General features: G+C 36.0%; 1 long non-coding RNA gene across 1 annotated transcript; it reads right to left on the bottom strand.

The window, feature by feature from the left end:
- Positions 1-3,331: 3,331 nt before the first annotated feature.
- LOC138908722 (uncharacterized) lies at positions 3,332-4,218 on the bottom strand. The gene is made up of 2 exons (XR_011415121.1): positions 4,089-4,218; positions 3,332-3,792 (listed from the first exon to the last, which is right to left on the bottom strand). It is a non-coding gene; the product is annotated as an uncharacterized lncRNA (long non-coding RNA).
- Between the last annotated feature and the right edge of the window lie 14,414 nt (positions 4,219-18,632).

Genomic DNA, 18,632 nt, shown 5'->3' with positions numbered 1-18,632 from the left:
CAAACACATTGTATTTTGTATAAATACACTTTTTAAGCTTGTGTTTATGTATTTCGAATGTCTGTATTTTTTTAATACAGCTGAATACACATGTACGGTATGCATGAGTACATGATATGAACATTGAAATACACTGAATACAAACATTAAAATAGAACAGAATATAAACAGTGAATACATTTAATTTTAAAATACAGTGAAAGACACTGAATACAAATAGAAATAACAGTGAATACAACCAATGAAATACAACAGTAATAACATGCATTAGGAATAACTAAAATATTGTTAATACAAATACATTTGAATACATTGAATATAAAATAGCGAATACAGTAAATACAAACGTTGAATCTAATTAATGCAACAATAAAAAAAAATGAAACACACTAAATCCAAAAGTTCTATACAACTAAAAATCATTCTAATTAGTTGGATTGATAATGAGGCATGTTAGAATTGATTTTGTTGAGTTATATTAGGAGTTATCACGCTAATTGATATTATTTTCGTTATTAGACAGATGGACATACATATTTTTAAGGTGATTGTCGTTACTGTATTCATGAATACATGGAGTGAATACATGTGAATACATGCATGTACAACTGGACTGCCCTGATTTTAGGCGCTTTTTACTGATGTATTCATGAATACAGCAGCGCGAATGCATGTGAATAGATGCGCGTACAACTGGACTGCCCTGATTTTAGGCGGTTTTTGTTGTTGTATTCATGAATACATGGCGTGAATACATGTGAATACATGCGCGTACAGCTGGACTGCCATGATTTTTAGGCGCTATTTGCTGCTGTATTCATGAATACAGCAGCGCGAATACAACGGATACATTACCGTAACAGCTGAATAGTAGCTATAAGAAGTAATTACGTATATGATAGCTATAGGAAGTTAATAGCCACTAAACAATAATGGTTTCTGAAAATTCCTCTTTTAGGAATCATACCTGTTGAAAAAGGAAGTTGAAGTTGAAATTTAATTTTTATATACAATATTATACAATATATTTTTTGATCCGATGGACCTCAATTCTATAGTTAAGATATCTCTAGAAAAGACGGAGTTTAATCATTATGCTCCCATAGATTAAATATGCTCATGACTCGTAGAACCTATGAACTTAGGGCTCTAATACCACTTTGTCATGACTCAAATCCTGTCAAGGTCATGATGGCACCTAGCACTGCCGGCTAGACGAACCAAATCCACCAACACAGTAATAACAATTTGCTTAAACAAGAGCAATAATAATATCTGAGATCAAGTATAGATAAATAATAATAAATATGATACAGTACGAAAAAATACTACTACAACATGCCCAAAAACTGGTAATATGATATCATGAATGACCACCACTGAATAATAATACAATTGACTGAAACATAATATAAATATTGTCTAAATGAAGCAACGATAATAACTAGATAAAAGAAGGTAACTCCAAGGAACTGCGGATCTAGCAAAATGACTCACATTTGAGTCCCCAATAATAGCTAGATAATTTTCTTAGCAAAGATTTTCTAGGCACTTTTTTCCTTTGAGGAAATCCTGAATTTGTCTCCGCAAAATCTTGAACAATGCCTCCACAAAACCTAGATTTTGGGCCTTGAAGAACTCTTTGACTCTTGGGTAGAAACCTAGGTTTTAGGAATTAGAAGATGTTAAACAACGTTAATCTAAAGTTTCTAACTTGAATGCATAGTAAGAATATTACCTTGGGTGGATTAAAGAAGCTTTAGGTTGTTCTTATCTCAAAAACCTCTCCAAATCGCTGTAGAAATAACTAAATTTTTTGCGCCTCGAAGTACTCTTTTATTTTACGCGTTTTAAAGTCACACATGCCGAAATTTGGCATATCATGTCGTCTAAGGTGCAGTAAGAGGGATTATTATTTTTGGACCAAATTTAGACTATAACGCCGCTCCATGCGTGGCCCCGCGTGCCGCGCCAATATATTTTTTCGGAACCAGATTTCTGCTCTATTATCCTTAAGTGAAAATATCACAATTTCTTGTAAGAGTGTCGGAATAACGAAAAATTTGATGTTCTGGAAACTAGACTAAAAGAGATTTCATTTGATATATGGTTCATAAATCAATTCATTATATATAAAGAGATATGATCGTTTGAATTATGTTCGCTTTCTTCTCTTAAATATTTTCAGTTTGTTTCAAACTACTTGTCCTCCCTCGTGAATGTCTATATAACCTTCCAAACATAAGATTTAGGTATTATAAAACTTCATAACTTTCCAGACACCCGTATGTCCAACTTAGAAATTGAACGAGGACGAACACTTAATGAAAAAAATTTCGGGACAAGGTTTTTTTGACGCGTTGTTCACCTATTCAAGTCAATCTAATACATATACGTCTAAAGAATCACAGTTAACTAGAATGCATGAATAATTACTGCATAATAATCAAGTAAAATAATTAGCATATGTCTATTCTAATCGAGAATCTATTCTCTGATGCCCGGGATAAAGAACTTACTCTATTTAATCTTATATGCAATCTAAAGTTCCTACTTTCGAGTTTAATTATAAATTCATGGATAGTACGCCGTAAAATAATTAAGAACATAAATAAATAAATAAATAAATAAATATGATTGTATACGGTCGAAATAGATTTCGGCCTTCCTACGTTCGATCGAGTTCGAGTGTTAAAAAGTCGGAACTACATTTTCGGGAGTGAGCTCTGAAGTCGGTATTAACGAGCCTCGAGCCCGAAGGTCGATCGAGGGGTCGGCTCGATAACCCTATCGAGCCCGTAGCCAAATCAATCCGCAAGGCACTACTTCGAGGTCGGAAATGCGCGACGCCCATCTCGAAGGTCGGACTCGAGCCAAGACCGAAAGGCCCAACCCAATAACGAACTCGAGCCAGTATCGAGCTCACAGACAAGAGCCGTTGCGACCGCACCAAGAGAGAGAATCTTGGCAGGAATCAAGGAAGAGACAGGTCATTATGGGCCTTCCACTATATGTTTTATTTTATTATTTTTTGTAATAATCCTCTTCTATAAAAGGGGGAATCCTTGTAAGCTAAAGGGCAGAATGCATTGTAACAAAAGATCACTTCTCATATTGAAAGATAGTTCCTTATGTTTGTTTTATTTTACCTTATTCATTCATTTGCTCAATATTCCCATTCTCATAGTCAAGAATATACGTATCTCTATTTCCCTACACGATTTATATCGAATTGTATCGCATATCCTTAGAACCACACACAAAATCTAACGTTATCCGATTTTTCCGGTAATCAATGATATAATCAAGTAATCAAAGCAACCGTTCAATGTCAACAATCAAGAACTCCCCATAACTCCAGCACACGGGAGTTTAGCCACTCATAGTTATATGATCAATCACAATAGTGTTTGAAAGCATAAAACTATAAATACTAGTTAAAGGGAAGAAAAATGCTACGATTTTGTGCCTCACAGTGCGTCGCAGCCCTTGTTGCCACCAAAATATGTTCAACCCCTCAAAAACAAGTTTAGAGGTATTTATAAGGTAGGGTAAAGTCTAGGGTGAAGTAACCAAGTCCAAAACTGAGAAGAAAACGAAACAACTTCGGATGGACACGCCACTGCGTCGCGCCATGTGCGGCCCTCAAAATGTATCGCCTCACGCTATGGAGCCCGGATGCATTGGCGCGCCTGGCTCAGCCTCGTGGTGTTCCGGGCGGTGAAATTTCATTGCCTTGCGGCGTTCTGGGCGCTAGAATTTTGCTGCCTCGCACCATTGTTCTTTCGTGCTCTAAACAAATGAAGAAGAGAGACTTAGCATGTAATAAAAGGAAGAAAAGTAGGGAAAGAGCCGAAAAAGAAGAAGAAGAGGTGAGGCCTTAGGCTCAACTGAAAATAAAGGAAATCTTATCGAACTTGCATTCATGAGGCCAAAGAAAGCCTCCAAAGGGAAGGCTGAACCAATGGCACCCGCTTTCACTTCGTGACTTTTGGGTGCCACTCTATTCATATATATGTTTCTTCACAGAGATATTATGTACATAGTAAAAATTTTAGCGAAGCGAGCGGGTGCCGTGGTACCCTTACCTCATAAGGTAGATCCGCCCCTGTGTGCATCGGGTAGAAAATGAAGAATTTGGCCAGATATCCTCAAAGCTTGGCCTTAAGTCGATAGACGGTTAGGCGGGGAATTGAGATCAGTGAGAAAGATCACGATCAGGTCTAATATAGATACAGGCGCGAAGCTAGAAACCCGAAGGCGTTCGGTTCACTAATTTTTATTGGTATCGAAATAATAAGACGTCGTGTGGAAGCTAATAAAATAAATTTAAGAAATAATAAATCAGACAACAAAATAAAAATATATTATAGTAAAGTTTGTTCAATTAACCGACGTAAGAGAAAACTAATAAAAAAGAAAGTACAAAAACTATTGTGAAAAAAATCTTTCTTTAAACAAGAGTCTTTAATGACTATATTTTGGATGTTATTGTGTTATTGTATGAAAAGAAAGGATCATCAATTTATAGAAATACAAAACTTTTATTCCAAAAAAAATTCGTCCAATATGAAAAAGATTTATATATTTTTTTTTAGAAAAAGTAAAATTAATTATGCTAAACTCTTTTGTCCTTCCTTAAAAGGTAAATATGCTAAAAATATCAGAATTAAAGTCTACAAAGTTGTCTCTATATTTGGCCTAAAAGAAAACATACGTTAATTGAGACCAACAAGTGGTAACAAATGAAAAAAGAATTAATACTGAAAAAGGACATTTATGTTTAACACTCTCTTCATTTGTCTTTTCATGAGCTGGTGGGGCATCGTTGGTGAAGGTGAAGGGACGTTTCGTCTGTATGAGATCGGAAGGATTATTCCGTCCAACATTACAACATATTCCACTATTCCTTCCAAACAACGTTTTCTAGTTTTTCCATGTCTTTTTTAAAATAGTATTTATTTTTCAATGGATTTCTTATTAATACTACTCACTATATTAATCTGGTTTAAAGGATCCAGCTGTCTACAGCATTATTTGTTTTTAATAGTTGGTTAAGTAAACTTGAAGATAAGGACCTTTCTGAAAACTAAGTTTAGGATCACTTGGAGAAGATATCTTTTCTATTTTATTCATTATTATTATTATTTGTCCTCTCCATTTACAAAGATCTATCAATTTCATTTTCTTAATCAAGTTTTCCTAATAATATCCTGAAGAAGTTTGGGTCAATCATGATTATGGTGAGTGCAAAATATCTTTTTATCTTCTAGTGTAAGTAGTTTATGAGCTCAAATAATATGGAGGCTCAATTGCAAAAAATAAAACAAGTTATAATTGATGAAGTATATATTCCTTTGATTGAAATGGTACAGTTGAGATGATCAAACTGAAATTAGTTACAAAAATAATAATTGATGAAGTATGTCGCCCACGTTACGAAAAACCTAGGATCGAAGGTCAATTCATTGATTATATACTACTTTTATTTTATTTTTAATTGCTCTTTTGCAATGAATAATGATAAGAAGAACAATTAATGATATAGGTACTTTCTCGTAGGAATAATATCTAAATACGTTAGACCATGTCTGGTCGCTGCATATTAACCCTTGCGTACTTACAAATTCTTGGTCTTTTAACTAGATTTAGCTTTTGTTTTTTTCTCCTTTAACTTATCGCTAAGATCTGTTTTTATATTCGAAGCTTTAAAAATTTTCTATAATAAAAAAACATTAATAAAACAAATGAACAGCAATCTCTATCAACAGTATGTATCTTCTTAATTAAATGTTGGTTGTTCGAAAGTTGACGCTAGTATTTCTTTAGGAGGAAAAAGCAAAAACTGAAGTTAAGTGTAGGTCCCTATTAGTCTGAAAATTAAAGGACAAAGTAGGTAGCATATTCAGTACTTAGTGTTCTTAATTTCTTGCCTGATCAGATACATGCTAGTTCAATTAAATATTAATATTAAAATAATTTGATAATCAAGTTAATCTGATTAGCCGCCCGTGATTATCCGTACTCCTGGTTTATTCGAATATCTGTGGTATATCTCATTTCAAGACAACGTGGTGTACGGTGTATCAAATTACTATTAGCAAGTCAAAGGTATTCCTTTCCATGATACTTAGAATTTTTGAATATCAGAAAATTCAAAGTTCTTATACTTTATATTTAATTAGTCCATTATCCATATGTCAATAGTAATAAGTTCAATACCTTACTCATTAGATATTATCTCATATATTCAATATTAAGTACTGAGTTTCTGTGAGAATACTTTTTATTTGAATATGGTTTTACTATTTCTACTTCTTATCGGCCGTATTAATGTCTCTATTGTATTTTTTTTTATAGCAATTTCATTACTTGAATACGTCATTTGGATGATTGCGGTGAGAATGATGAACTTTGTAGGCAATTTAACATGAGAACTTCATTTGGATATTCATTTTATTTGGATTGTCATTTCTTCAATCCGAAAACCGAAAACCCAAACCGAAATTTTCATATGCAATCCGAACTGCCCGAACGCCCACCCCTACTAATTGACCTAACTAGAATCTTCTGTAGGAATTATGTTATTTTAGGACGCACCTAGACACAAGAGGAGGGTGAATTATGCCTTGCCAGATTTTTCGCGTGTTAAAAAATCTGGTTCTTTAACCTAAGAATTTTAGACACAAAAGAAAGTGAAGTGCCGAAATTTAAAAACATAATAATTTTTACGTGAAAAATCTCGCTCAAGGGAGTGAAAACCACGTCCTACCGTCGTAGAATTTATCTCAAAATTTTACTAACTTCAAAGAGCGGTTTTACATTATAACTCAATAATAAAAGTGACTATAAACTCTAATATTTTTAACCCGTAAAATGATACATTTAAATTTGTTACGTGATTTATAGACAAGTGAATTGATTTGATACAAAAATAACAAAGAAATAAGAATAAAATTAAGATTGAACGACTGAAATTCAAGAAGAAAGCAAGCCTGGCTCCGAACTCAGTGTTTCCGAGAGCAGAAGTGAAAATAATGACAAAGTGATAAGAAAGCTATTAAATTGGGAGCAAGCAGTAAAGCAAAGCTTTTGTGCGCAGAATGTTTCATGTCCTCTATAATGGCTGTTAATCCTGCTATTTATAGCTCTACCTAGGAAAACAAGATCTTAGAATCAAGCTCCTCTTAAATGAGAATAAAAGTGTCATTTATGAATATACAACGGCAGCCGTTGAATACAAATATTCTCTGTAACGGCTGCTCATTTAATGCTAGTAAATATTCCCTCATTGAATGTTATCCGATGGCCAATCCTTGGACTTCTATAACCGCCTATGTTCCCTTCAAAATCCATCCGGTGCTGATCACACACATTGCATCCGGTATTAGTCATTTCTCGATTCATCTTTTGCCTATCCCTGGTTCCACGTATCATTTTACCATTTGACCACCTGTCATCAACCGATTTTACCCCATACAGATACCTTACCCTACAATCAACCCATTTGTAGCTATCCCTTTCAAAACTATAAATTCTAGCCTAGAAAGGTAAACAAACTCTTTAGAACTTAATAATCTATGATTACACTTCTTAATAAGTAATATAGGTTACAATTAAAGAACAATGACTCTATCTTAAACAACTAAAGAACTTCAATAACTTCGTCTACTAGACCAAGTTCTTTGATATTTGAGCAGCTTGAATCCTTGAAAGCACTTTTTCTTTTATGAATTACTATTGCCTTGAATAAATTCTCTAAATTGTGTGAATAGTGTGAGTCTTCAATAACAACAATATGATATTTTATATAGGAGTGAGGTTGGCGGAATCCTTTTCTAATTTTATCTCCAAACCTAAAATAAGTAGGATACTGTAATATGGCCAATATTTTGGCTAATGGAGTCCATCTCACGTAAGAATAAGCATATTTGCAAAGTGTAGACTTTGTTAGCAATATTCTTTGAGACTCAAAATACTGCATTGTGTGGCGGACATCATTTGCACAAGTTGTATCTCTTCTTTTACACCTAAGAGGGCAAGACTTTTTTGCCTATAAAAGGGAAGGCCATTAGTTCATTTTAGACACACCAACAAGACTTGAATCTTCATTTCTTGTTTCTTCCTTTCCTCCTTTATTAAGAGTGTTTTGTATGAGAGTTAAATATTGGGAAGCACTTGTGTGAACCCTTTATTTGGAGTGATCTTGTGAGGTTATTCTCTTAGGGTATTTGGGATTAATTAGAGTATTTTTACTCTAATTTTGTACTCTTATTGGTATAGTGAAATTGCTCTTCTCCGCTTGTGGACGCAGGTTACACTGACCGAACCACGTTAAATTGGTGTCTTCTTTATCTGCTTTAATTGCCATTGTTATCAACTTCCATTATCTTTGTTATTGTCATTATACCGTTGTTTGGCTAAATTTTACACTACTCGGGTTCCCGATCCTAACAAATTGATATCAGAGCCGAATCTAATCGGGTTTGTTTCAGTAGCCAATATAACTTTAACAAACACTTATGTTGAAAAATTTGATCGAAGTACAAACTTCAAAATGTGGTAATTAAAGATGGAAGCTATCCTAATTCAGGATGACTTAGATTTGGTATTGCAAGGAAAGGAGAAGAAGCCGGATAAAATGACGGATGAAGAGTTTGCCGTCATAGATAAAAAGGCAAAAGCATGTATTATTTTAAATCTCTCAAATGAGGTTTTACGTGAAGTTTTTATAGAAACCACAGCCAAAGGCATGTGAGAAAAATTGAAAACCTTATATATGAAAAGGACGGTGAAAAATAGACTTTACGTGAAGCAGAAGCTTTATACAATTCGTACCTTCGATTCCATTCTTATGGATTTGAGTAATATAGATGCTGAAATTAAAGATGAGGATCAAGCCGTGTTACTGCTTTGTTCTCTACCCCCATCTTTTAAGCATATAAAAGATACTATGCTTTATGCAAAGGATAATATCTCTTATAAGGATATTAAATCTATCTTAAAATCAAAAGAACAAATAGATAGTGATATTACTGGGGAAGCTAGTGGAACTCAAGCGGAAGTTGGCTTGTTTGTTAGGGGCAAATCCGACTCCATATCCAGATACAATAATTTAGAATGTCACTATTGTCATAAGAAATGTCACATTATCTTTGAATGTTATAAACTGAAAAATAAAGAAAAGCATAAAGAAAGAAAAAATGAGCTCAAAAATTCTGAAACCACCGAAGCTAGTGTAGCAACTGATGAGATTGAGGGAACTATATTTTTAGCAACTGAAACTAGTTTCAGATTAGACAATGAGTGGATTTTAGATTTTGATTGTTCATATCATATGTGTCCTAGCAGGGACTTGTTTTCTACATATGATTTAGTTGCAGGTGGAGTTGTCCAACTGAGTAACAATGTTACTTGTAACGTTATTGCAAAGGTACAATTCGGATCAGAATGCACGATGGTGTGGTGATAACTCTCACCGATGTTCGATATGTTCCTGAGTTGAAGAAAAATATCATCTCTTTGGGTGCTTTAGAATCCCTTGGGTGCAAATTCACTGGTGAAGATGGAGTTCTAAAAGGTTTTCAAGGTGCTCTTGTGATCATGAAAGCACACAGATCTGGTTCGTTGTATACTTTATTGGAATCCACTGTTATAGGCCCTACTACAGTTTCGGTATCAGACAACTTGTCTGATTTTGATGGCATTAAATTTTGACATATGCCCATTGGGGCTTTTGCGGAGAGGGTGGAGCAAATTTACTATATCAGCCAAAATTAGGCCAAGGTGGAGATTTGTAATATGGCCAATATTTTGGCTAATGGAGTCCATCTCACATAAGCATAAGCATATTTGCAAAGTGTAGACTTTGTTGGCAATATTTTTTGGGACCCAAAAATATTGCACTATGTGGTGGACATCATTTGCACAAGTTGTATCTCTTCTTTTACACCTAAGAGGACAAGACTTTTTTGCCTATAAAAGGGAAGGCCATTAGTTCATTTTAGACATACCAACAAGACTTGAGTCTTCATTTCTTGTTTCTTCCTTTCCTACTTTATTAAGAGTGTTTTGTATGAGAGTTAAGTATTGGGAAGCACTTGTGTGAACCCTTTCTTTGGAGTGATCTTGTGAGGTTATTCTCTTAGGGTATTTGGGATTAATTAGAGTATTTTTACTCTAATTTTGTACTCTCTTTTATACTCTTATTGGTATAGTAAAATTACTTTTCTCCGCTTGTGGACGCAGGTCACACTGACCGAACCACGTTAAATTGGTGTCTTCTTTATTTGCTTTAATTGCTGTTGTTATCAACTTTCATTGTATTTGTTATTGTCATTATACCGTTGTTTGGCTAAATTTCGCACTACCCGGGTTCCCGATCCTAACAGATACCTTTAAAACAAATCCTAAAAAGATTTCATTTATTTTCCTTAAAAAGACTCCTTACACTTTTTTCTTTCCATGCAAGTATTTTTATAATTATAATCCTTATTGAACACGAATTCTTTCAGCTAATATACTCCTTGTAATGCACGAAATAAATTCGAAAAATCCAACAATCAACAGGAATTGGCTTTCAACTCTCAAATCAACTTGCACGATGAAACAACTTCCAACTTTTGCTCAACATACTACAAGAGACCTGGTTCTTTTGATATCTACTTTGCTGCGCTGTAACTCAGTTAGTAGTATAGCAAATATCTTCAAGACTTCTAGAGACCTGGTTCTTTGGCAATTATTTGTTAATCATGATCAAAATCAATTTAAGCTCAGTTCAACAGAATCGCAGCCCTCATAAGATTGGCATCGATTTTGAGAGGTGTTATTGTGCCGATTACATTTTTAAATAGCTCTTCTAGTAATTGTAATTAAAATCAGGGATTTTAAGTGCAATTGTTTGTAATATATTTTTGGGATCCTTTGTAAGGCATAGTTCACAACATTTTGGAGTATTAAACTATGGCAGCATGCACGTTACATGTTAGAAAAACTTATTCTTTAAGTTAATTATTTATCGTAAGATATTTTTGGGCCCCTTTAGAAGGCATAGTTCAGAACTTTTTGGAATATTAACTATGGCAGCATGCACGTTACATGTTAGGAAAACTTATTCTTTAATAAATGATAACTTAGTTTAGTAGTAGAAGAATACGGGCAGGAAAACATTACTTTATAAATAGACTAGGAAATAGTCTCCATTGTCTTGTGCATAATAAAATAGAAAATGGTCTCCATCGTCTATGCCCTACATTTCCTGCTATTTGGACTTACTAGTAGTGTACGCGCGTTGTGCGTGTATCCCGTGTCATGAGTATTTTTTTTAAAAAAATAACATAAATGAATATTAAGAAAAGTGTCTTGAATTATAAAAAGATTAAATGAAATAATATAATTTTCTAAAAATAATAAATATTAATTCAATTTAGCTAATTCTATAAAGAAATAAACATTATGCTACATAAGTCCTCATAAGCCTTATAATAATTCTGATACATGAATTTTACTTTTAGTTTAGAAGTCCAAGCAGAGTAGGTATAATGTATTAATTTGTATTAACAATGCTTATAACAACATTTCATTTTGTCTATAACTCTAGGAAACAACTTTAAAAGGTAAGTCTAAATGTAGTTTTCAAATACCTTTTTCAACTTAACTTTAATTTTCAAACTAAGAATATGCTTTAGTTTTACCTATTACTCCATTCACTGTAAAATAATTTTAGTATTATATATGTATATTATTATTTTTTTAAATAGTACATGATTGAAGGGTAAGACTTAAGAGAAAATGTCAACGTTAAAATAATATGGACATCCATAAATAGTTGTTTGAATTATAATATTCTTAGTGTCGTTGATAAATTCACATTAAAAATAGAAGTAAGGATGGTTCTTTTCTTATATGAATTTAAAAATAAACTTGGAACTTTTTAAGAAGAAATTAAATTGTGTTCAAAGTAAAAGCATAACATTTTTACAATTCAAAATATAGATAAAAAGGGTATAAAGAGTTTCCTTTTTAAATAGAATATTTTTGTTTTAAAATATTTGAATTTTCTCTAAGTTTGATAAAAGACGACTGATGATCCCAACAAGCGAAAGAAATCTTGATCATAGAAGTACTCGGATACCTTATTGTGAATTATGCGTATTTATATAGAAATATCTTATGAAAATTATATATATATATATATATATATATATAACATAAAAATAATTTTATTAAGATTTGTTATATAAAATAAATTGACAAATTAATTCTGTTAGTCTTCTGGGAATGAAGATGTTGATATAACAAATTTTATTAAGATTTGTTTATAGCTCATAAAAAATTGATAAATGACAATGTAAAGTCTATAGATGACTAATGTTGATTTAATATTTTATAAATTAAATTTATAGCAAAAAATGTAAAATGTTGTCATTTGTTGGAATAATTGGAGAAAAACTTAATGACGTTTTGTTTACAATTGATTTTGTCTAAAGTTGGATAAATTTTCTATTAAAATTAGGAAATATTTAAATGATGATATCTTTTATTGGTCAACAAAGCAAATTGCTATCTTTTAAAACTTAAGTTTTCTTCTCCAAAAAAAAAATATATCTTTTTTGAGTCATAGCATGCTTGAGTTAGGACTAACTACATATAATTTCAAATAAGGAAAGATATAATATGTAGAATTTTAATTGATTTCAAAGTCCTAAATTTTAGGAAAATAATTAAATGACTATTTTGTCTAGTGTGAAATTTATTTTTTAAAGGGCAAAAAAGGCGAGCGACATTTCGCTAAGGACCTTCATGCTTTTAATATAATATAGATTAATTGTTATTGGTTGCGTTTTGCGACGTCTCACCTGTCAACATAGTCAAGAAATTGTTCATGTTATTCACCTTCTATACTACTTAATAAATTAGTTTTTAAGTTCATTAGTCTTAAAATACGCGTGTTGCCCGTTTACTCAATATCAATGCCTATAATATCCTTAAAAGTTAGGAAAAATGCATAAGTACTCCCTGACCTATAATCGGATTTCCAACTACATACTCTACCTTTTGCGGGAGTTTTATTAACCCCTTGAACTATTTTAAAGTTAAATAAATTTACCCTTTAAGTACCACAACCAAATTTCTGTTGGGTAGTCCACACTCGCCTGACACAACAGATTTCATTATAAAAAATAAAAAAACCTTTTTTCCCTATAAGTTATATATAAATATCTAGTCTCTGCATACGTGTAAACATCCCTTCTCAAATATAAAAAATTATCTTAAAATAATATATTTTAATTGGGTATATATTTCAAAAATATTTATACCATTATTGGTAATAGCTTCACTGTATAATATGTCGATAGACAAAAATATATCAATAGACAGCATGACAAAGTGGAGATTATACTACATTGTGTAATTTATGATATGAATCATGAATTAGAATGCATTAGCTAAGTTATTTAGTCAATTATACAGGAACTTTTGTTTACGTCACTATAAAAGTAGAATATATAAAGAAAAAAAAAAGTACAAATGCAGATCAACTAATAAATGAGGAGCTTTCAAACATATCTAATTTTTTTCTATCAAAAGATATTAGTAGAGATGAAAAATTACTCATCCTAACTGTTACGCGGTACCTTCTTGAGATTTCTTGAAAGGGTGACGTAAGGCTAAGCAATCGATGTTAGTGTAGTTACTATTCACCAACTGGGGTTCCCTCCGTACGCTTGACGAGATTGTCACAGGAAAACCAATATCAAGAGCAATTGAGAGAACATAAAAGAGAATTGAAATTGAAAGAAAGCTTGATTGCATTGATGAAAGTTACTACAGAAAGCAACACGGTGTCGAGGGGGAGAGACACAAGTACAGAGAATTGTTTGCTTGCTTGATCCCCCCTAATAGTACTTTAAAAAAAATAAACCAAAGTTACAGGACTTGACATAACTAAGCTAGAGAGACATAATGGAAATACATAAAGTAAAACTACTCTATATTTATAATTGAAATGACTTAGATTCCTACAAAGCAGAAGCATGTTCGTTGGCAGCAACCTTGTCTTTAGTATCAGAGTCTGCGCGCGCGACGCTATTGGCATTTGCCTGCGGCTGGACATTGGCGAGGGCTATCGGTGGGGCGATATAGGCACATGCGCGCTTATCACTTGGCGCAGCCAAGACTACGGGGTCGTCCATGGCGCTAGGAGTAGGGAGGCTTGCCAGGACGCCATGGGGCACGTCCTCGGTGCCTTACTTGCAAGATAATCTTCAATCAAGCTCTTGTAGGCTTGAGGTTTGTTCCCCTCTCCCAAGTATTCTCCTCTACATCAAAGACCTGCCATTTCACCAGGAATTCTTGGTGATCTTTCCTTGAAGCATGAATCACTCTATCATCGAGAATACGTTCTACCCGTCTTTTTTCGGTTGAATTAGGGCCTCGAATACTGGGTATTGTTAGTTGGCTCCGCGTAGGATCGTCCGTGTCTTCTCGAAAAGGTTTCAGAAGGCTGACATGGAAGACTGAATGAATCTTCCACCAGGCTGGGGTATCCACTCGATATGCTACTTTCCCAATGCGCTTCTCAATGGACAAAGGTCCAATGTACTTTTGCAATAGGTGAGGGTCATGGACCCTTACAAACAAGTACCGCTTTGTGATTTTCAACATCACTTTGTCTCCTACTTTATATTCAACAAAGCGACAATTTTGATCAGCATATTTTTTCATCCGCTTCTGGGCTTTGAGAAGATAGCTCTGCACTATCTCCAAATTTCGCTTCCATTCCTTTGAGAAACTAGCAGCTCGAGGAGATTTTGACATGTTTGGGGCATTCATAGTGTGTGGGAGTAGCAGTTGCTGTCCGGTAACAATTTCAAAAGCGTTTTTGTTTGTCCTAGAGCTCTTTTGTGAATTGAAACACAGTTGAGCAACATCTAGAAGCTTCACCTAATTCTTCTATGATCCGGTAACAAAGTGGCGGAGATATTTCTCAAGCATGCCATTTAACTGCTCCGTCTGGCCATCAGATTGCGGATGGAAACTTGAACTGTGGATTAATTTGGACTTGAGGCACTTAAAGAGCTGAGTCCAAAAGTTTCTAGTGAAGCGAGAGTCACGATCACTAACGATGTCTTTAGGCAGACCCCAATATTTGACAACATGAGAGAAGAGGAGTTGAGTTGTATCTTCTGCTGATATATATTGTGAGGCAGCTATAAATATAGCATACTTGGAAAACCGATCTACCACAACTAAGATAGTTGTAAGATCTCCGACCATGGGCGGCCCGGTGATGAAATCTAGTGAAACACTTTCCCAAGGACTCTTTGGAACAGGCAATGGCTCCAAAAGTCCCGCTTGTGTCAAGCAGTTTGACTTGTCTTTTTAGAATACTAGGCAAGTCTTCACATACTGAGAAACATCATCAGCCATTTGAGGCCAATAATAAGCACGACGCAACAACGCCATTATGTGTTCTTCACCTGGATGGCCGGCCCACAAAGTATCACGACATTCCATCAGAAGAGTCCTTTGGAGATCTCCTCCTTTAGGAGCATAAAGTAGGTTCCCTTTCACCTTTAGGAGCCCATCTTCCATGTAGAACTGGAGAGTCTTGCCATGTCCTACCAAATCAACCAAATACTGTGCAGCAGGATCATTTGGGAGTAGATCTTGTATCTGGTCTCTTATAGTGGTGGCCACTTCGCTCCCCATTAGGGTGGCGAGTAGGCATACCAAGGCTAAGTCAGCCCTTCAACTGAGCGCATCAACAACTTGGTTGGTCTTCCCACTTCGGCACTCCAAGTTGAAGTGAAATTCAGCTAGGAGTTTCTGCCACCTAGCCACTTGGCCATTCTGCTTTGGCTGGTTCATGAAATGGCTAACAACTGTGTTGTTTGTCTTGACCACGAACGGGGTGCCCAACAGATAGTGCCTCCAAAGGCATAAGTAATGGACGACAACCAATAATTCTTTTTCTTGGGCGGCATAGCGCCGTTCTGCATCCATCAACTCCCGACTCTCGTACGCCACTGGATGCCCCTCTTGTAGCAAGACTCCGCCCAGAGCATTGTCAGAGGTATCAGTCTGTACTTCGAATGGCTTGGCCAAATCAAGAAAGGCCAAGACGGGGCTACCAGATATAGCCGCTTTCAATGCATTGAAGGCCTCCGCTCGCCTATGACCCCAATCCCAAGACGTGACTTGCTTCAGGAGTTTTGTCAATGGCAATGCAATGGGGGGGAGGGGGGGTAATTCTTCACAAATTGCCGATAAAAGTTGCATAGGCCAAGGAACGCCCTCAAGGCGTGGACATCCTTAGGCGGTGGCCAATCTGTGATAGCCTGAATCTTCCGTAGGTCCATCTTTATCCGCTCTTCCTCAATGACATGTCTGAGGAAGTCAATCTATTTTTGGGTAAATGCGTACTTGGACAGCTTCACATATAGTTCGTGCTCCCGCAATCGGGCTAGGACCTTCCACAGGTGCTACAAGTGTTCCTCCAATGTTTTGCTATATATCATAATGTCATCCAAGTAGACTACTACAAACTCGTCAATGTACTCTCAGAAGACTTGGTTCATCAATGTGCAAAATATGGCTGGAGTATTAGTCAAGCATAATAGCATGACCAGGAAGTCGTACGACCCATATCTTGTCACACAGATCGCTTTGTGTTCATCTTCTTCAGCAATTCAAACTTGCTAGTAACCTGTCTTCAGGTCTATTTTGGTGAACACTGTGGCACCACCCAATCTATCGAACAAGTCTACCATGAGCGGGATAAGGTACTTGTTCTTCACGGTGATTTTGTTTAGGGCCCGATAGTCCACACAGAGTCTTAGGGTGCCATTCTATTTCTTTTGGAATAGCACAGGGGACCCATAAGGGGACTTGGAGGGCACAATAATCCCTGTGTTTAGCATTTTCGTCGACTATCTCTGAAGCTCAGTGAGCTAGGGTTGTGACATTCTATAATGCGTCCGGGCGGGTAGCTACGCACCCGGTACCAACTTAATCTCATGGTTCATAGTACGCCTAGGCGGGAGTCGCTTTGGCATGTCCTGTGGCATGATGTCTTCAAACTCTAGTAGCAACTCCTTCACGGGTGCAGGAATAGGACCCAATGAGCGTTATATATCTTCAATACATCGGGTATCCAAGAATGTAGGTTCATGTCTTTTGACTCTCTTGTTCAACTGCAATGTCGAGATGTTCTCAACGGCCATCTTTATGGTTGTGCATGGAATAATACAGGGCTTGGCCCCGTTTTCTCCCATCATCAGTAGCATGTTGGCATAAGGTACTGGAATGGTGTTGGTTTACCTCATGAATTCCAACCCAACTATCAACTCGAAGTAATCTATGATCACCATGCACAAGTTGACTTTTCCTTCATAAGGACCAAGTTTCAATGGAACTCCTTTGGCTATTCCACCCACCGGCTGAGGCGGTGAGTTAATAGCCTTGACATGACCTCTTCCATTTCCCACAACTAGACCAATGTCTTCTACTTGAGTTGAGACTAAGTAATTATGAGTGGCGCCCATGTCTATCATCGCTTGAATGGGATTGCCATTAATTTTCAACTCAACGAACATTGGGGTATTCCCTTGGTTACGAGGAGGCCCCTCATCCGCATTCTTTTTCCCTTTCTTGGTCGTTAGGCATGGGTCCTTCTTCTTATGGATACGAGCACTGGTTCCCGCTTAGGCCTCAGAAATAGAACAAACAAGTGCATTGAAGGCACCTATCGATTCGATCTGGTCAACATCATCTATGTCGGCATTCATCCCGTCATCAAATGTTTGATGGGTGTTCATCTATGCATGTTGGCATTCTTTGTTCCAATGTGGCCCGCCGCATTGACGACATCCGGAAGGTGACTTCCTCCCCCGATCGTGGTTGTTAGATGCAACACTATTATTTCCTGAGGAAGGAGCCTTAGATTTGGTTTCACTCTTATCTCCTCCACTTCTACTGAGGCCAACATTGCTAGGCTAGCCTCCTTTGTATCCCGCTCGGACAGGCGATTGAGGCCTATCCTTCCGAGCTTCCACTTGATAGTCCCCAAGGCATTCTGTTGCTTGGATCACCTTGGGTAAATTGTCTACCCTTTGTCTTTACAGCTTCATACGGGAATAAGGTTTCAAACCTTCAAGGAATGTGAAGAGTTTGTCTTTATCCCCCAAATCCGGTATGTTATGCATGAGCGCGGAGAATTCCCGCACGTAATCCCGCATTGACTTGGTCTGGCGGAGCTCTCGTAGCTTTCTCCGCACATTGTACTCAATATTTTTGGGTGAAGAACTATAGGCGTATAGCTGCCTTTAGTTCTGCCCGTGTCTCGAGAGTATCTTCACCGGCCCTGATGGCTTCGTATTTCACCCGCCACCAGAGTTTAGCATCACCCTGAAAATACATGGCAGCAGTTGCTACTTTTTTTGCTTTTTCTAACTCCCCCCACGACATCGAAGTACTGTTCGTTGTCGAAGATGAAGTTCTCCACTTCTTTGGCATTCCTAGATCCATTGTATGGTTTTGGCTCAGGAATATGCATCTTTTGTGGCACAAGGGAGAGGTTTACAGTACCTCCAATCTCGTTTCCGCTTCCTCGAAGTAGGTTTTGTAGT

This window comes from Nicotiana tomentosiformis, chromosome 3, assembly GCF_000390325.3.
Source record: "Nicotiana tomentosiformis chromosome 3, ASM39032v3, whole genome shotgun sequence".
NCBI lineage: Eukaryota > Viridiplantae > Streptophyta > Magnoliopsida > Solanales > Solanaceae > Nicotiana > Nicotiana tomentosiformis.
The sequence above is the reverse complement of the archived record's forward strand: the minus strand, read 5'-3'. Positions and strand labels throughout refer to the sequence as shown.